The sequence below is a fragment of the Pithys albifrons genome, chromosome 1 (assembly GCF_047495875.1).
Source record: "Pithys albifrons albifrons isolate INPA30051 chromosome 1, PitAlb_v1, whole genome shotgun sequence".
Taxonomy (NCBI): domain Eukaryota; kingdom Metazoa; phylum Chordata; class Aves; order Passeriformes; family Thamnophilidae; genus Pithys; species Pithys albifrons.
This window is the reverse complement of record NC_092458.1, coordinates 20,159,312-20,175,181: the sequence shown is the minus strand read 5'-3', so window position 1 is coordinate 20,175,181 and position 15,870 is coordinate 20,159,312. Positions and strand designations below refer to the sequence as shown.

Here is a 15,870-nt window from a genome sequence, read left to right as displayed (position 1 = left end):
TGCTAATTGTTTAAATACTGAAGATAACTTCATGTTAGTAGGTTTTATAGTAGGACAAGTCACCTGCCAATATTTTTTTTTTAAATATTTTATCTGGGTAGGAGAGTTTCTAGTGACCAATCCACATCATGCAGCAGCTTTGAGTCCATCTGAGAGGCTGTGAAATGGGCTGTGCATAAGGTTTGTCTCTGAACTAGGGTTTCAAGGGGAGGGCAGCTTGCTGAAGGTCAGAGAGCAGGCCAGGAATGGTGTACAAATTTTGTTCTTGTTTGTTTGGGAAAAAGAAAGCTTAAAAGCAAAAACATACAACCAGCAAACAAAGGAAGCCTTTGCTTTCCCAAAGCAAGCAACATTGCTGATGTTGCTCATTGGTCTCACTTTCATTTCATATAATGTATTTCATAAAATACTAGTGTATATCATCTTCTGTGGCTTTATTACTGTCTTGAATCCATTTACTGGAATTCTCTGCTTTCTTTTCAAGCATCTACTGCTGACCACAAATAAATCTGGAACATCCTGGGACTTAGTGGAATGTTGGGTTTTTCAGGATGAGACTTCATTGTTTCCCATTACAGGCTGTGGCTGGTGATTGCCTTCCCCCCCCTCCCACGGTGCATGATCTGAAGTCCTCTCTTACTGTATCAGCTTTTTCTACCCAAGCTGTCCCTGCCTATTGCTGCTGTCCCTTCTTCCTGCAGTGGTCAGAAGACTCCCTGTACAGGCTCCTGCAAATCCCATCTGAACTGCTTCATCCACAGTGACTGCAAGAAGTTTTAAGTAATTTGAAATGGCTCAGAAGAGCAGCCAGGGGCCCAGCCTGAAAGATTAGGTTTGAAATTAGTTGAGTACATGCCCCACATCACATCTTTCACTTAATTCTTGTTTTTACCTGCGTTTTTTCTTGGTTTTCTCTTTTTGTTTCATTTTAAGCATTTAGGATGGCTGGTGTCTTTTCACCTTTCTGTAAATGCCCAGTATTTTGAAGTTCTTACATAATCAAAATTAGTGGAAAATATGTCCCTTGAGTCACAGAATTGTTAGGGTTGGAAGGGACTCCTGGAGATCATTCAGTCCAACCCCCCTACCAAGGCAGGGTCACCCAGAGCAGGTGACACAGGAATGTGTCCAGGTACGTTTTGAATGTCTCTGGAGAGGTGGACTCCATGACCTCCCAGGGCAGTCTGTTCCAGTGCTCTGCCACCCTTAACATAAAGAAATTCTTCCTCATGTTCAGGTGGAACTTGGAGGGTTGTAAATCTCTAAGTTGTCGCAGACACCAGCATTAAATAGTGGGTTCCTTAGGCCACGGTCTGGCTGACTGTCTCTTTCTGGGTTTTATGTTCATAATCATGGGAGAATTAAAAAAGGTGAAAAGCAGGTTTTCTCCTGCTCACAGGTCACAGTATGGCAGAGCCATAATGCCCTGGAAGCGACAAGGTGGTACCTGGGGCAAGGTGGGGGGTCAGGCACATGGGAGAGGTGCAGGAATGCGAGGAGCTGGACTGCCATGGCCAAGTTTGTGGCTGCTGAGCATGGGTTTGACTTGGGTTCGTTTTGGTTTTTTTGTAGGGATTTTTGGTGGGGAGGGGAACAGGGGGAGTGTCTTGGGGGTTTTTTGTGTTTTGTTTTTTTTTTTTTAAATAAAAGCTTCCTCTGTATTTTTTCAACTGAAGTTGAGGGAACTCAAATTGTTTTTCCATTTGAGTTTTCAGATGAAAATGCTTTTCTTCCTCTTTGTCTTTCTGTCAAAATAATTTTTTTTGAGTAACATTCAAAGACCTTTCTTTTTTTTCTCCTCAGGCTTACTCTTTACTTTGGACTGATGCCTCGTTTTTTTTAGTAGCACATCAGAGCTACCACAAAAGGGGTCTAACAGACAGGCAAAGTAACTTTTTAAAAATTAATGTAGTACTCTCTTCATGCATCACGATGGGTAATTCATGTTACTGGCTTTGCTATGATCTAAAAATGGTAGCAAAATAAAGATGCTTTGGACTGGCACTTTTTTGCTGTCCTGAATGTATTCTGTTATGGGCTGTGTTCAGAATAACTTGGCATCCTTGCAGTTCTGTATTAGTTAGAAAGCATGAAGGTAAATTTTGCTTCTTCCTTCTGTTATTGGAATATCTCTTTCACAGAATTCATGTTTATTTTTTGCTAGGCACAACATCTGGGGGTTTCCATTTCTTCTGCTAAATCTTATGTTCAAATTAGGATATCGATGGTTATTCTGAAATATGTACATTGGATTTTTTTGAGCTGTATGGCAGCAGTATTTTGAAATGAGTTCATAAGTTTTGAGCGTCTAGGCAAGTCCCAGGTTAAACCATATTTCTGTCTAGGACTTATATTTTCCTTACCTATTCCTATGATTATTATAAATGTGTAACTTACCATAAGGGAATTAATTAAGGGAAAAAATAAGTATATAACTTTAATACTAGTTCTGTTACTGCCCTTATTCTTCTATGTTTGCCTTATTTTCCACACAAATAAAAACAACCTGTACCTCACACCTGATGTCAATCCTTTTTTTCTTTCTATGCTGAGTGTTTAATGTGCTTCATGACTCCGTAACTTGCTATTTTCATAGCAGTTAGAAGTAAATAGAAGTTGAAATGGGAATACCTCTTGTCAGAGAAGGCACAAATGACATGCCAAAAAACCACTGCAGATTAATACTGACTTCAGACCTCTGTTTTTAACTGTTTGTTAAGGGTAATTCTTTATCTGAATGTGATGATTTATACGCATAACACACTTCATAGATTGCTTTTAGGATCTCTGTGAATGCTCCTTCTTCACATTCTTTTATGAAGGGTGTGTGTTCACAGAGGGTTTAAAACTTACTTTTAAGGGAAAAAGAATTCTGAGAAATACCACACCCTGTTGCTCCAAAGAAGCCTTGTGCTCTTTTCCTTTTGGTTATGCTTATTTTTGTTTTCTTTTTCCTTCCTGAGACTCATGCTACCTGAAAGTTGCCCTGGAGTCTTTGATGGTGGTACTGGCATAAGAGCCTGCATGATGGGCCGATAGCAGAGAGCAGGTGAGACTCAATGGAACTGGCTCTTCAACCCCTGCAGTCTCCTTGTGGGATGTAGCAATTACATGTACATAATTTATAAATAAATAAATGTACATATATTGGGATACAAGCTTAAAATTTTTTACTGGTAGAAGTACACATTTAAAATAATTTGGAGACCTCTGCTCTAGCAGATGGAAAATCATTTTTCTTTTTTCCCCTTATTTGCCACCAGATTATGGCCCTGCTAAATTCAACCTTTTGCAAATACAGCCTCCTCCCAGCTTTCAGACACTGTGTAATGAAATGAGTCCTCCAGGTAATTTGGCTGAATACACTACCTCTTCTCCAACAGAAGACTTAAATGAAGGAGTCTGGCTGGAAGGCAAGCCTGCTTGCAGCCTGCCTCTCCAGTGCAATTAATTTAAATGCATCCATGCGATCCCTTCCCTTAGATTTGAATGGAGCTGGCTGGTTTCCCAGTGCAGGCAAAAGAACAGTTTTCTTCTCCTCAAGTGAAATGGCTGTCTCTGATGCCCCATTTACCGAGGACGGTTCAGGCGGCATTTCCACTGCTCCGCCCCACCGTGCCTCCAGGCCTGGATTCCTTCCTTCCTGCTGCTCCTTTTCTCTTAGAGAAATGCTTCCCTGCCCTCTCTAAAAATGAAAATCTAGGACCTGCCAAGAGGCTTTGGAGGGTGGCCTCTGGTGGGCTGCAGAAGTGTGGACGTGCCCTGGTAGCAGCTGAACAATCTTCAGGTGAACCTGCAACTTCACCCCATTTGGAGTTATGAACAAGGATTTGTGCTAATGGCCACCACAGATGGACATCCCCTGTCTAGTTGCATCCCCAGCCAGCACTTTCAGAGCTGGCTCTTAAATGCTGGAGACCCTCAGCCTGGCCAGCAAACTGACTGTAACTCCAGCTCTGAGGTGGGACTGTACTGCTAATGAGTGCTTTGCTCATGAGCCTGAGCACCCTGAAATCCTTTCTTTTGTTTTAGTTAAACTATTCCATTTTTTCCCCTTTCTTTTTAACTAAGCAGCCTTTCTGCTAGAGCCTGTGTCCAGACTCCCTGTGGTCAGAGGTGAGGATGCAAACACAGAGCAGGATTTGGTCCCCTGTGCTGTACCATCTCCTGCTTCTGGATGTTTGACAAGTGGTGTTGCCTCTGTTCCAGCTCCAGGGCTGCCATCTAAGCCCACACCATCTCCCTGTCTTACAGGAGTGCTTGAGGACTAATAGTTTAAGGACCATGAGATGCTCAAACACTATGGAGTCAGACTCATACATAGTAGAGGGAAGGAGCCAATGGAGCACTGATAGGTGGTAAAGAAGTTAGTCATCTGAGGAATGGGTCTCTTCCTTGACACCTCCTTCTTCCTACCTCAAATAAGCAAAAAAATAAGGTAAAACTGCAAGAGGAATACAATTCTGGGACTACAGCGTGTTTACTATTCCACAGGTGGAATTGCAAGCAAAAGTGTTGATGTTAAATTAATTAATTATAATTGATTATTCAGTACTAAGAAGTAGGATAATTGAACATGATTTATAATGAATAATTTTTGTTTCCACGTAATGATTTGTTACAGCCAGCAGAATGGAGTAGTACCTTTGTTTATCCTGTAGATATATTACTGTTCTGCTTTGCTGTAAGGTGTCCCTGTTTTTCAGGGGGAAAAAAGAATAAAATGGTGGTGTTGGCTTGGAAGGTTATTGCATAGCTACTGTCACATAAAGCAGAATTAATTGCAGGAGATTTAAAATAAGTGCAATATGTGTACTGACTTTCTACAAACTGGCATTCTTTGCAATTCCTGCTAGTAATTATGCCAAAGTTTATGCTTATAAGGTCAAACACAAGACTTTCATGGTGAACAATTACAACGATAAGTTGTTTTGGTTTTCTGTTCTGAAGAGTTTCTTTTTGCTCCTTACCAGCTTAAGTAGAGAAGAGAGCATGCACTTCTGCTTCTAAGTTGCTGCACGCAGTTCCTGCTGTGCTACTGTAAAAGTACTGGTATGGAAAGTCCCTGGAGAAGCCACATGTTGAGGGAGGAGGGGAGGGTGTGCAGGAACTGGCAATCCACTTCAGTGACAGAAAGGCAGCTGTGTGATATACAGGGATGATTTCTGCAAATCCATGACCTCACTGCTTTTGACCTGAAGAGGTGGGGTGGTTCTTGAGGGTTGCTACACTGACATACAAGATAGACATACGGACTAGGAAGGGCTGTCTGTGAGTAGAAGTACTTCAAGCTGTTATGACCTTCAGAAAGCAAGGTTGCATTTCTAGTTGCTTAGAAAATCCCTCTGCTTGGAGAAGATGAAATGTTGTACAAGTCTTTGAACTCATCCTTTTCTCTGTCTCCCAGAATAGGGTGGGAGAGGAAAGCAGCAATATTGGGTGAGGTGGGAGGGCAAATGGTGAGAACAGTAGTTTTCAGTGTTACACATACATGGTAATAATTTCTGCTTTTGAACAGTATACAAATAGGTCAACCAGGATGTAATAAAAAACTTGAAGGCAGTTTCATGTTGAAACACAGATTTATTCAAACTGATGACCCAGCTGATAATATGAAGGAAGTCCAATACTCAAAATACTTATTTGTGGGTAGGGTATTTGAATCTAAGAGCCTGCACTATCTTTCTGAATAAAATGATGTTTTTAAAGTACTTTGCAGTCTTGTAAGAGAATGTACTGAGGACACTTGAAATTTTGAAGGGTGACTCACTGTATTTTTCCCTCCAAACAATTAAGCTGTTTCGCTGAGCTCATCTTCACTAGTGTGGTATGTAATAACTTGTTTTTCCCTCTACTTCTGCCTGAATATATTCCTGTAGTAATGTTCTTCAAAGTAAAACTTGTTCATGACTTTTTTTTTAATGCTACAATTGTTCAGTATCTCAGGAGTTCATAGCTGCATGAAGGATTGCCACAGATAACATATTCTTGCAGCTTGTTACTCTTAGCATCAAGTAAATCGTACTTGAAAGAAATACTGTCTTTGCAGCAAGTAGTTTTTTCCTGAGTTTTCACTCAGGTTGGGGCAGGTGTGTATGCCCCAGCTCTCCCTTCTGCTCTGTGGTCCAGCCTTGACCAGGTGGGCAAATCCAGACAGGCATTACCTTGGCTGATCCTTCATCCAGAGGATCCTGAGATGGCTCTGAGATTTAAAGACAAAGTTAATGCCCACTAATGCCGTAGGCGCCTGTGCTTCCTTCACAAGCCAAGCTGCTGCCATCATCTTGTGAAGGCTGGGGAGCAGAGCAAGCCCTTGAAGTGCCCTGGTGAGACACTGGCAGGTACAAATTATTTGGTATCACTGGGAGGAGAGGGGAAAAGAAATAAATTAGATCCTTGAGTCCTGATAGGTGAAATTGTGAAGAGCAAAAGGAAAGGAGGTGAGACAGGAGGGAGGTAGGACAGCCAGCGGGAGCCAGCTGGCCCCAGGTCGATGGCAATGTGCCTGAGAGGGAGATCCCTGGGCCCCTGCCACTGAGCTTGTGAGGAAAGCAGCTACCAAGGGTGTTAGTCAGTGTGTGACTGCTGAGTGCTGTTCAAAGGGCTGGAACGATTTGGACGATTTGGACGGGTTGGGCGTTATCTCATTTCCTCTTTCACATAACCCCAGGGACAAGGGAGAACATTAATGAAACCCTGGAGGTGAATGGAGCCAGATCCAGGCTGAAATGTGTAAAGAATTTCTCACGGGAGATTTCTCTTTTTGGTCCTTTTGTACCACCCCACAAGCATAACCTTCCTGTTTGCATGTTGTTTATTTTCCTCCAGCTGTCACCGTTCCTGTTTAATCCTTAAAGATAATAATATGCATTAATAATGGTGAGGAAGAATGCTTTTGTTAACATTAGTGTCAAATATAGTGTGATACAGTTTCTGTAATGTTTTGGCTTAATACTCTGCACATGGTGCCAGGAGTAGTACTGAATGGGTCAGAGACTGCTGTGGTGCCTATTAGGGATGCTTTCTCAGAGCTCGTGTAAGAGGCCCCAGAAGACATGCAGAAGAGTGACCACAGTATTTGTATTTGAAAATGGTGGCAAAAATAGGCTGCTGGAGAATTAAAGCCTAACTTTGAACTCTAGCAAGGCATGAATGCAACTAACAGGCAATATACAAACATTTACTAAATAATACAGCATTAGAAAAGCCCCATGGATTTCTAGGAACAGATTGTTTCAAAGCAGCCAATTTTCCAGCTCTGGTAGATGAGCATGCCTCATAAACAGAAAGGAGAGAATAAATGAGGTGTATCTCCTGGTGCTGTGTCGCACAAAATTTCATAAGCAAACAAAAGAAAAAAAGCTTTAGAATTAGAACCATGTTGATTAACTTTGTTGGAGCACAAGCTTTGCAAATTCTCTTCCTCCATGTATCTGTTCTTGCTGATGGTTTGTGGCTCTCCTAGACCATTCACAGAAGTGCTTCTAGTACCTCTTCCCATTCCTTCATCATCCCTTGGAAGGTGTGTTAGTTTGGAATCAATGCTTAGTTTCATTGCTGTTGACCTTGTTCAAGAGAAGCACATAGCAGTTTGGAAATAACAGTCTAGGTGAAATTGCTGGAAGGGAGGTGTGCAGCTACTTGAAAAAAGCATTTGGGCAAGAATTCTAGTTTTGACAGAGCCATCAACAGGACCTCCCTCTTAGCAGGATCTGCCTGACAGCACCTTATGGGAGTTCCCTCCTTTGCTTCTTGCATTCAATAACTGTTATCAGTGACCTGGATGCTGCAGGTCAAAGTTGGCTTTGTGGATGTCCTTGAACCTCTAGGGGTACAGGAGATGAATTAAAAATGATAGTGACAGACTGGAGAGAGGCTCCATGATCAAGAAGCTGAAATTTCACAAAGAGAAGTGTAAGAAGTTGTACTCACAAGGAGAATTCAAATGGCCATGGGCTGCGCCATTTGGAGTATGTATTGATCATGTCTTATAATGTGCCTGCAGATTAAAACAGATCTTATTTTGGAAATGCTGTGTGCAAAATGTAAAGAAGGTTCGACCTAGATTATTTTAAAGAGACTGTGTAGCTGATGTCCTGACAGAGGAGGATAACAAAGAGGCCTTGTTAAAGCAACAAAGCACTTGAAGATTGAAAAGAGTTCAGCAGCCACTGGCTAGTGCATGCTGCTTTACTGAAATCTAGGAACAGTGTTGTATCCATGGATAGCAAATCTGTTTTGATGGTGACTCAGTGCATTTGTAGTCTCTGTAAGTGAAATAGGAGGAATATGATAGCCCTACCCAGGAGTTAGAATCACTTTTTTCTACAAAGCAACGTTTCCACTTTGTGTGTGCCCTTCTGCCAGAAAGCAGATGGGTAGAGCAGCATAGGTAGGTGAAACCAGAGGTCCTGAAGTGAGACCCATGTGCTGACATATCTTTGATAAATGTGTGTCAGTTTGGCATCAGAAGTGCCCACAGCTGTGCTATCTGTGCAGAGGGTGTGTGCTGGGTCCTGCACTTTGGCCACAACAACCCCCTGCAGCGCTACAGGCTGGGCACAGAGTGGCTGGAGAGCAGCCAGGCAGAAAGGGACCTTGGGGTACTAATTGACAGGAAGCTCAACATGAGCCAACAGTGTGCCCAGGTGGCCAAGAAGGCCAACGGGATCCTGGCCTGTATCAAAAATAGCATGGCCAGCAGGACCAGGGCAGTGATCCTTCCCCTGTACTCTGCGTTGGTGAGGCCACACCTTGAGTATTGTGTTCAGTTCTGGGCCCCTCAGTTCAAAAAGGATATTGAGGGGCTGGAGCGGGTCCAGAGAAGAGCTACAAGGCTGGTGAAGGGACTGGAGCACAAGCCCTATGGGGAGAGGCTGAGGGAGCTGGGGTTGTTTAGCCTGGAGAAGAGGAGGCTCAGAGGTGACTTCATCACTGTCTATAACTACCTGAAGGGAAGTTATAGCCAGGTGGGGGCTGGTCTCTTCTCCCAGGCACTCAGCAATAGGACAAGGGGGCACAGGCTCAAGCTCTGCCAGGGGAAATTTAAGTTGGATATCAGAAAAAAATTCTTTGCAGAGAGAGTAATCAGGCATTGGAATGGGCTGCCCAGAGAGGTGGTGGATTCACCATCCCTGGAGGTTTTCAAACTGAGATTGGATGTGGCACTGAGTGCCATGATCTAATAAACGGACTGGAGTTGGACCAAGGGTTGGACTCAGTGATCTCGGAGGTCTTTTCCAGCCCAATCGATTCTATGATTCTATCTCCCTGCACTTCATACAGCCTGCAAGGAACCTCCCAGCTGTGCTGGACAATATGTTTGGCTTCCTCCATCACAGGCACTGCAGAGGAGGAGGCTGGGCAGAATGGCAGGGATGATATCTTCTCTCTGGCCATGGGGATCCTGGGGTTAGGATCTGGTCAGTGTGGCTTTGGACTCTCCAGATGAAATTTTAAGTGACCAGGAGACCATGGGCAAGCTCAAAGTGGATGAACATTAATGTGTTTGGGATTCAGGAAGTAACCATCAAGTAGTGTTTATTGGGTTTGGAGCAAATTCCATTGTTTAACTGCTAACCAGGAGAAATACTGCTTTTACTTCTTACAGCAGTACTCTTGTGGAAAGGCCAAGCCTTTCTCCTGTTATTCCGAAGCATGTTAGAGGAGGGGAAGCTTTTGACGGCTCCCAACATCAAACGCTTCCTCCAATCAGTTCCTGCAACTCCAGTTCCGCAGTGCCAGGTTTGCCATGTGCTTGTGCCCGGCACTTGGGTCCCCGCAGGCTGCTCCTGCTCCACTCATCCCGCCTCTGGGCCCGGGAGAGGACAGTCAGCAAGGAGAGCTCGCCTAGTGGTGAAATTAGTGTTTCCCATCGCTTCTTGGTGAGGGGCCTGGCTCATCCCACGGCATTGCTCCAGGTCTGTCTCAGGTGTAGCAGTCAAAAGCTGTATTTAAATATTGCAGTGAGTTCAAGACAAAAGAAGTGGCTGTCCTCTTGTGAACTGAGAGCAGGAGATTGCTTGTGTTGCTGCTATTTCATAGAAGCATAGAATGGTTTGGGTTGGAAGGGACCTTTAGAGGCTATCTGGTCTAACCCCCCCCCCTACAATGAGCAGGAACATCTTCAACTCTATCAGGTTGCTCAGAGCTCTGTCCAGTCTGCCCTTGAATATTTCTAGTTATAGAGCATCTACCACCTCTCTGGGTAACCCGTTCCACCGCCATCATAGTGAAAAATTTCTTCTTTGAATGGCCACAGTTATGACTTTTTACCTGAACCTGAGCCAGGCTGGGTCAGAGGTCCAGCTTTGGTTTAAGTGAATTAGCTCTTAGCCAGTGATGGCCTGGGGGCACTGCGATGACACTGAAAGGAAGGACTGCAAGGGGCTTTGGCGGCTTTTTTCCTCTTTCCTTGTTGTGAACAGGTTCGCCTTCACGTCCTGGCGATGAGGGGCGGGCAGGAAAGGGCAGGGCACGCAGAGCCTATTGCGGAGGGTGTGTGGAGCCTCCTGCTCGTCCGGACCGCGGCTCTGCGGCTCCTCCTGCCGACGCGAGCGGGGCCGCGCCGGGCAGCCCGGAGGCTCCTCCTGCCGGTCCATGCCCTCCGGCTGTCGGGCAGGAATTCCAATACGGATGTAAAGAGGGTCTTCACAGAGATCTCTCCGTTCCAGTGCACCCGTGCCCGTGACCGGCTGCCCTCTCTATCCCCCTGTCCTCCCTCCTTCCCATCCCTCAGTTACCCACTGCAGCTGCACATCTGGAAAGAGGAATGTGTATGCCAGGGAATATGCTCTGTGCCAGCACACAGGATCACAGGATGTTTTGGGTTGAAAGGGAGCTTAAAGACTGTCTAGTTCCAACCCACCTGCCATGAGCAGGGACACCTTCTGTTCGACCAGGTTGCTCAGAGCCCCATCCAGCCTGGCCTTGAACACTTCCATGGATGGGGTATCCACAATTGATTGAGGGTGCCCATGCTGAGGGAACATCTCACGTTTGCTGAGATGAAGGGATGCTTCCTGCACCTTGCTCACTTGCACTGAGTGTGGTGCCCACTGGTCCTTCACTCTGCAACAGCTGCTTTCACTAACACCGCTCTCCCCCCACACCCCAGGCTCCTGTTTCAGCAGCTGGGAGAGGCTGGGAGAGGGCTAAAGGAGGGCAGGAGACAGGCTAAAGGAGGGTGCTGCTCCTTGTGGCTGGGGTGGAGGTGAGGGAGGAAGGGATGTGTGGGAAGGGTGAAGGAAGCCTTGGTGGAAGGACTGAAAAAGGAACTAGGCTTAGCAGTAACCTCCTACATCAGTTTGGCCATCTCCTGTACACACCCTCAGCAAACTGGAACAGCTGAGCTATGAGTACATGTTTCCTTCTGCTTATTTTGCTTTGGGGATGGTGATTTCAGGAGGTGACGAGGCAGACAGCTACAGGGTGTGACTGTCTGGCTTCTCCGTCAGCTTCTGGCAGTGCATGCACCTCAAAGGTCTCCTTGCAGAGGGTTACCCATGTTGCCCGAAGCAGAGAGGACACCGACCCGACCATGAGCTGCAGTATTGAGCATCCTGAAGCAGCTCTGGGCTATCTGTGTTCTGCTGTTCTGGTTCATGGTGGCCTTCTCGAGGCGCAAAGAAAATTACTGTGTGTCTGTGGACATGTGGCTCTGAACCAATGGTTCCCTGCTGTAGTCCACTTTTGTTTGTAGAACAACTTCTCAGTTTAGTTTCATGCGTAGCCCCGGTCCAGCGTTCCCTCTGTTACCTCAGGGGCTTCATCATCCCTGCAGAGCCACAGCTGCAGGAGTCCCTGGTGTCAGGACCCACCTGATGGGCCTGGCTGGACTGTGTGACTCTGCCCTGCACTTCTCCTAATGCCTGGTCTGGGCAACCACACAGTGATCTGGCAGTGCTTAGTGTTGTCTCTGTGCAGCTGACCTTGTCCTCCTCCCATTGGCCATAATTTTGTTAACAAGTTTTCTTTTAGCAAGGCTCTCTTGGAAAACAGGTTGGTGATACAATACAACCAGCTACTGCCAAGTGAACAAAACAGAAAAACCTGGCGCAGCCAGGCCAGGCTGGTTAATGAATTACTCAAACTTGCTATAAAGTGTTAATTGAAGCGGTAATGCTTGTTTTCCTAGTTCTGTTTTAACATTATTCACATTCTCTGTGAAGTGTTGCAGCTTTTTACGATTATCATGAATCAATAAACTCCCCTTGCCTTGCTATAAAAGTTGGAACTACTGGCTTACGAAAAATGTATGAAATAACATGCATTGCAGTAGCAACCGAGGCCTCTCATTCTGTACAACTGGTTTGTTGTGATTGTCTTCATCCTCAAGAACAAAATGCACTTACCTTGATGTCTGGGTTTGAGGGGAAAAACCAAAATGTTTTACCCACAAGCAGGGGAGGGGCCTCCTCCTCAATAATCACACCACTCTTTATCAAATTTAAGAAAAGGAATTTTAATACAAGAAGGATAACTGCTATATATATATATATATATATGTAAACAGACTAGTGCAACCCACTTCCCCAACACCATAAGAGGGAAAAAAAAACAACAACAACAAAACCCAGCAGGTTTTCCTCCGGGAGAAAAGGTTATACTTAAGTGTCCTTGTCACAGCCGGCTGGCTGCAGGGTGAGTTTCAGTCCCTCTCCAGCGAAACAGACGAGCAGTGGGCTTTCAGATGGACTCAGTCTCTTTCCCCTGTGTTCCCCGTCCAAGAAGCAGACAGGTACGAGCAACCAGCAGCAAATCCAAGGCAGGTAGCAGCACGGCAGGAAAAAGTAATCCGAAGTAGGCAGCGGCAAGACAGCCAGGGAAAACCCCAGCAGTAACCAGCAGGGCAGCCTGCCTCCTTGGAGCCCCCACTCCCCCGTTCCGCCGAGCCAAGACTGAGGAGAATATCCAAAAAAAAACCAAAAGAGACAAACCTGCCCCCACCCCAGCGACCACAGTTAACTACTTCTTTTGTTAACCGCTGGCCTGGGCAGTTAAGTGGCAGGGGAGAGAATTTACATAATAATCCCAAACTACAACATTATCCACCCCTAAATTCTCTTCCATGCCGATACTCTACATTAAACTTAAATTTTCTTTCAAATAATTAAGTGTTTACAAATACAGTAATATGAGTCGTTTACCCAGAGATAAGTTCCCCTTGAGGTACACATCGTGTCTCTCCATCTTCCTGCATCACCCACCAGGTGGAACCAGATCCTTGAGCAAAGACAACCCCACGAATGGGTTTGCCTTTGCCTGAGGCAGGGTTGATCCAGACTGTTTTCCCTAGCATACCTCTCAGGTGTATTACAGGGACTTTGTCTCCATCTACAGTGTGAAGGGGTTCTGATTGGGCAGGGCCGGCTCGATTGACAGAGCCTCTAGTGTTGACTAGCCATGTAGCCTTTGCTAAGTGTTGATCCCAGTGTTTGAAAGTCCCTCCACCCAACGCCTTCAAAGTGGTTTTCAACAGTCCATTACACCGCTCAACTTTCCCGGCAGCTGGTGCATGGTAGGGGATATGATACACCCACTCAATGCCATGTTCTCTCGCCCAGGTAGCAACTAAGCTGTTTTTGAAATGAGTTCCATTATCTGACTCAATTCGTTCTGGGGTGCCATGTCGCCACAGCACTTGTTTTTCCAGGCCTAGGATGGTGTTCCGAGCAGTGGCGTGAGGCACTGGGTGTGTCTCCAGCCACCCTGTGGTTGCTTCCACCATGGTGAGCACATAGCGCTTGCCTTGGCGGGTCTGTGGCAGTGTGATGTAGTCAACCTGCCAGGCCTCCCCGTACTTATACTTATCCCAGCGTCCACCATACCACAGGGGCTTCACTCTCTTAGCCTGCTTAATGGCAGCACATGTCTCACAGTCGTGGATAACCTGAGAGATAATGTCCATGGTTAAATCCACCCCTCGGTCTCGTGCCCATTTATAAGTGGCATCTCTGCCCTGATGGCCCGAGGCATCATGGGCCCATCGAGCCAAGAACAGCTCTCCCTTGTGCTGCCAGTCCAGATCTGTCTGTGATACTTTCACTTGCGCAGCTCGGTCTGCCTGTTGGTTGTTGAGATGTTCCTCATTGGCCCGATTTTTGGGCACGTGTGCGTCTACGTGGCGGACTCTCACAATCAGCTTCTCTACTCGGGTGGCAATATCTTGCCATATATCGGCAGCCCAGATGGGTTTCCCTCTGCGTTTCCAATTGGTTTTCTTCCATCGGTCTAACCATCCCCAGAGAGCATTGGCCACCATCCATGAGTCGGTGTAGAGGTAAAGCTTTGGCCATTTCTCTCGTTCAGCAATGTCCAGGGCCAACTGCACGGCTTTAAGCTCTGCAAACTGACTCGACCCACCTTCTCCTTCAGTAGCTTCTGCAACTTGTCGTGTGGGACTCCATACAGCTGCTTTCCATTTGCGATTAGTCCCTACAATGCGACAGGAGCCATCGGTGAAGAGGGCGTAGCGTATTTCCTCTTTTGGCAATTGATTGTATGGTGGAGCTTCTTCCACACGTGTCACCTGCTCTTCCTCTTCATCTGCTAGACCAAAATTTTCACCTTCAGGCCAGTTTGTGATGATTTCCAGGATCCCAGGGCGATTTGATTTTCCTATACGGGCGCGCTGCGTAATCAGGGCAATCCACTTGCTCCAGGTAGCATCAGTGGCGTGATGTGTAGAGGCAGCCTGTCCTGACAACATCCACTTCAGCACTGGTAGTCGAGGTGCCAGAAACAGCTGTGCTTCTGTGCCAATCACCTCTGAGGCGGCTTGGACTCCTTCATAGGCGGCTAGGATCTCTTTCTCTGTGGGGGTATAGTTGGCTTCAGATCCTCTGTAGCCTCGGCTCCAGAATCCAAGTGGTCGGCCTCGAGTCTCACCAGGCACCTTCTGCCAAAGGCTCCAAGACAGGCCATTATTCCCGGCGGCGGAGTAGAGCATGTTCTGTACGTCTGGTCCTGTCCTGACTGGTCCAAGGGCTACAGCCTGAGCAATCTCATGCTTGATCTGGTCAAAGGCTTGTTGCTGCTCAGGGCCCCAGTGGAAATCATTCTTCTTACGGGTTACCAAGTAGAGAGGGCTTACGATCTGACTGTATGCTGGGATATGCATCCTCCAGAACCCTATGGCACCCAGGAAGGCTTGTGTTTCCTTTTTGCTGGTAGGTGGAGACATTGCTGTGATCTTATTGATGACTTCTGTTGGAATCTGACGGCGTCCATCCTGCCACTTCACTCCCAGGAACTGGATCTCTTGGGCTGGTCCCTTAACCTTACTCCGTTTGATGGCAAAGCCAGCTCCCAAAAGGATCTGGATGATTTTCTCTCCTTTCTGAAAAACCTCTTCTGCTGTGTCCCCCCACACAATGATGTCATCAATGTATTGCAGGTGTTCTGGAGCCTCACCCTTCTCCAGTGCAGTCTGGATCAGTCCATGACAGATGGTGGGACTGTGTTTCCACCCCTGGGGTAGTCGGTTCCAGGTGTACTGCACGCCCCTCCAGGTGAAAGCAAACTGTGGCCTGCACTCTGGTGCCAGAGGAATGGAGAAGAACGCATTAGCAATGTCAATAGTGGCATACCACTTTGCTGCCCTGGACTCCAGTTCATACTGGAGCTCCAGCATGTCCGGCACAGCGGCACTCAGCGGTGGGGTAACTTCATTCAAGCCACGATAGTCCACAGTCAATCTCCATTCTCCATCAGACTTATGCACAGGCCAGATGGGGCTGTTGAAGGGTGAGTGGGTTTTGCTGACCACCCCTTGGCTCTCCAGTTCACGGATCATCTTATGGATGGGGATCACAGCATCACGGTTCGTTCGGTATTGCCGACGGTGCACTGTCGTGGTGGCAATTGGCA

At 46.4% G+C, this 15,870-nt stretch overlaps 1 protein-coding gene across 2 annotated transcripts in view; it reads left to right on the top strand.

Annotated features, from left to right (window-relative positions):
* LIMS1 (LIM zinc finger domain containing 1) overlaps positions 1 to 15,870 on the top strand; it is a 79,233-nt gene that overhangs the window by 15,706 nt on the left and 47,657 nt on the right. The window lies entirely within an intron of this gene.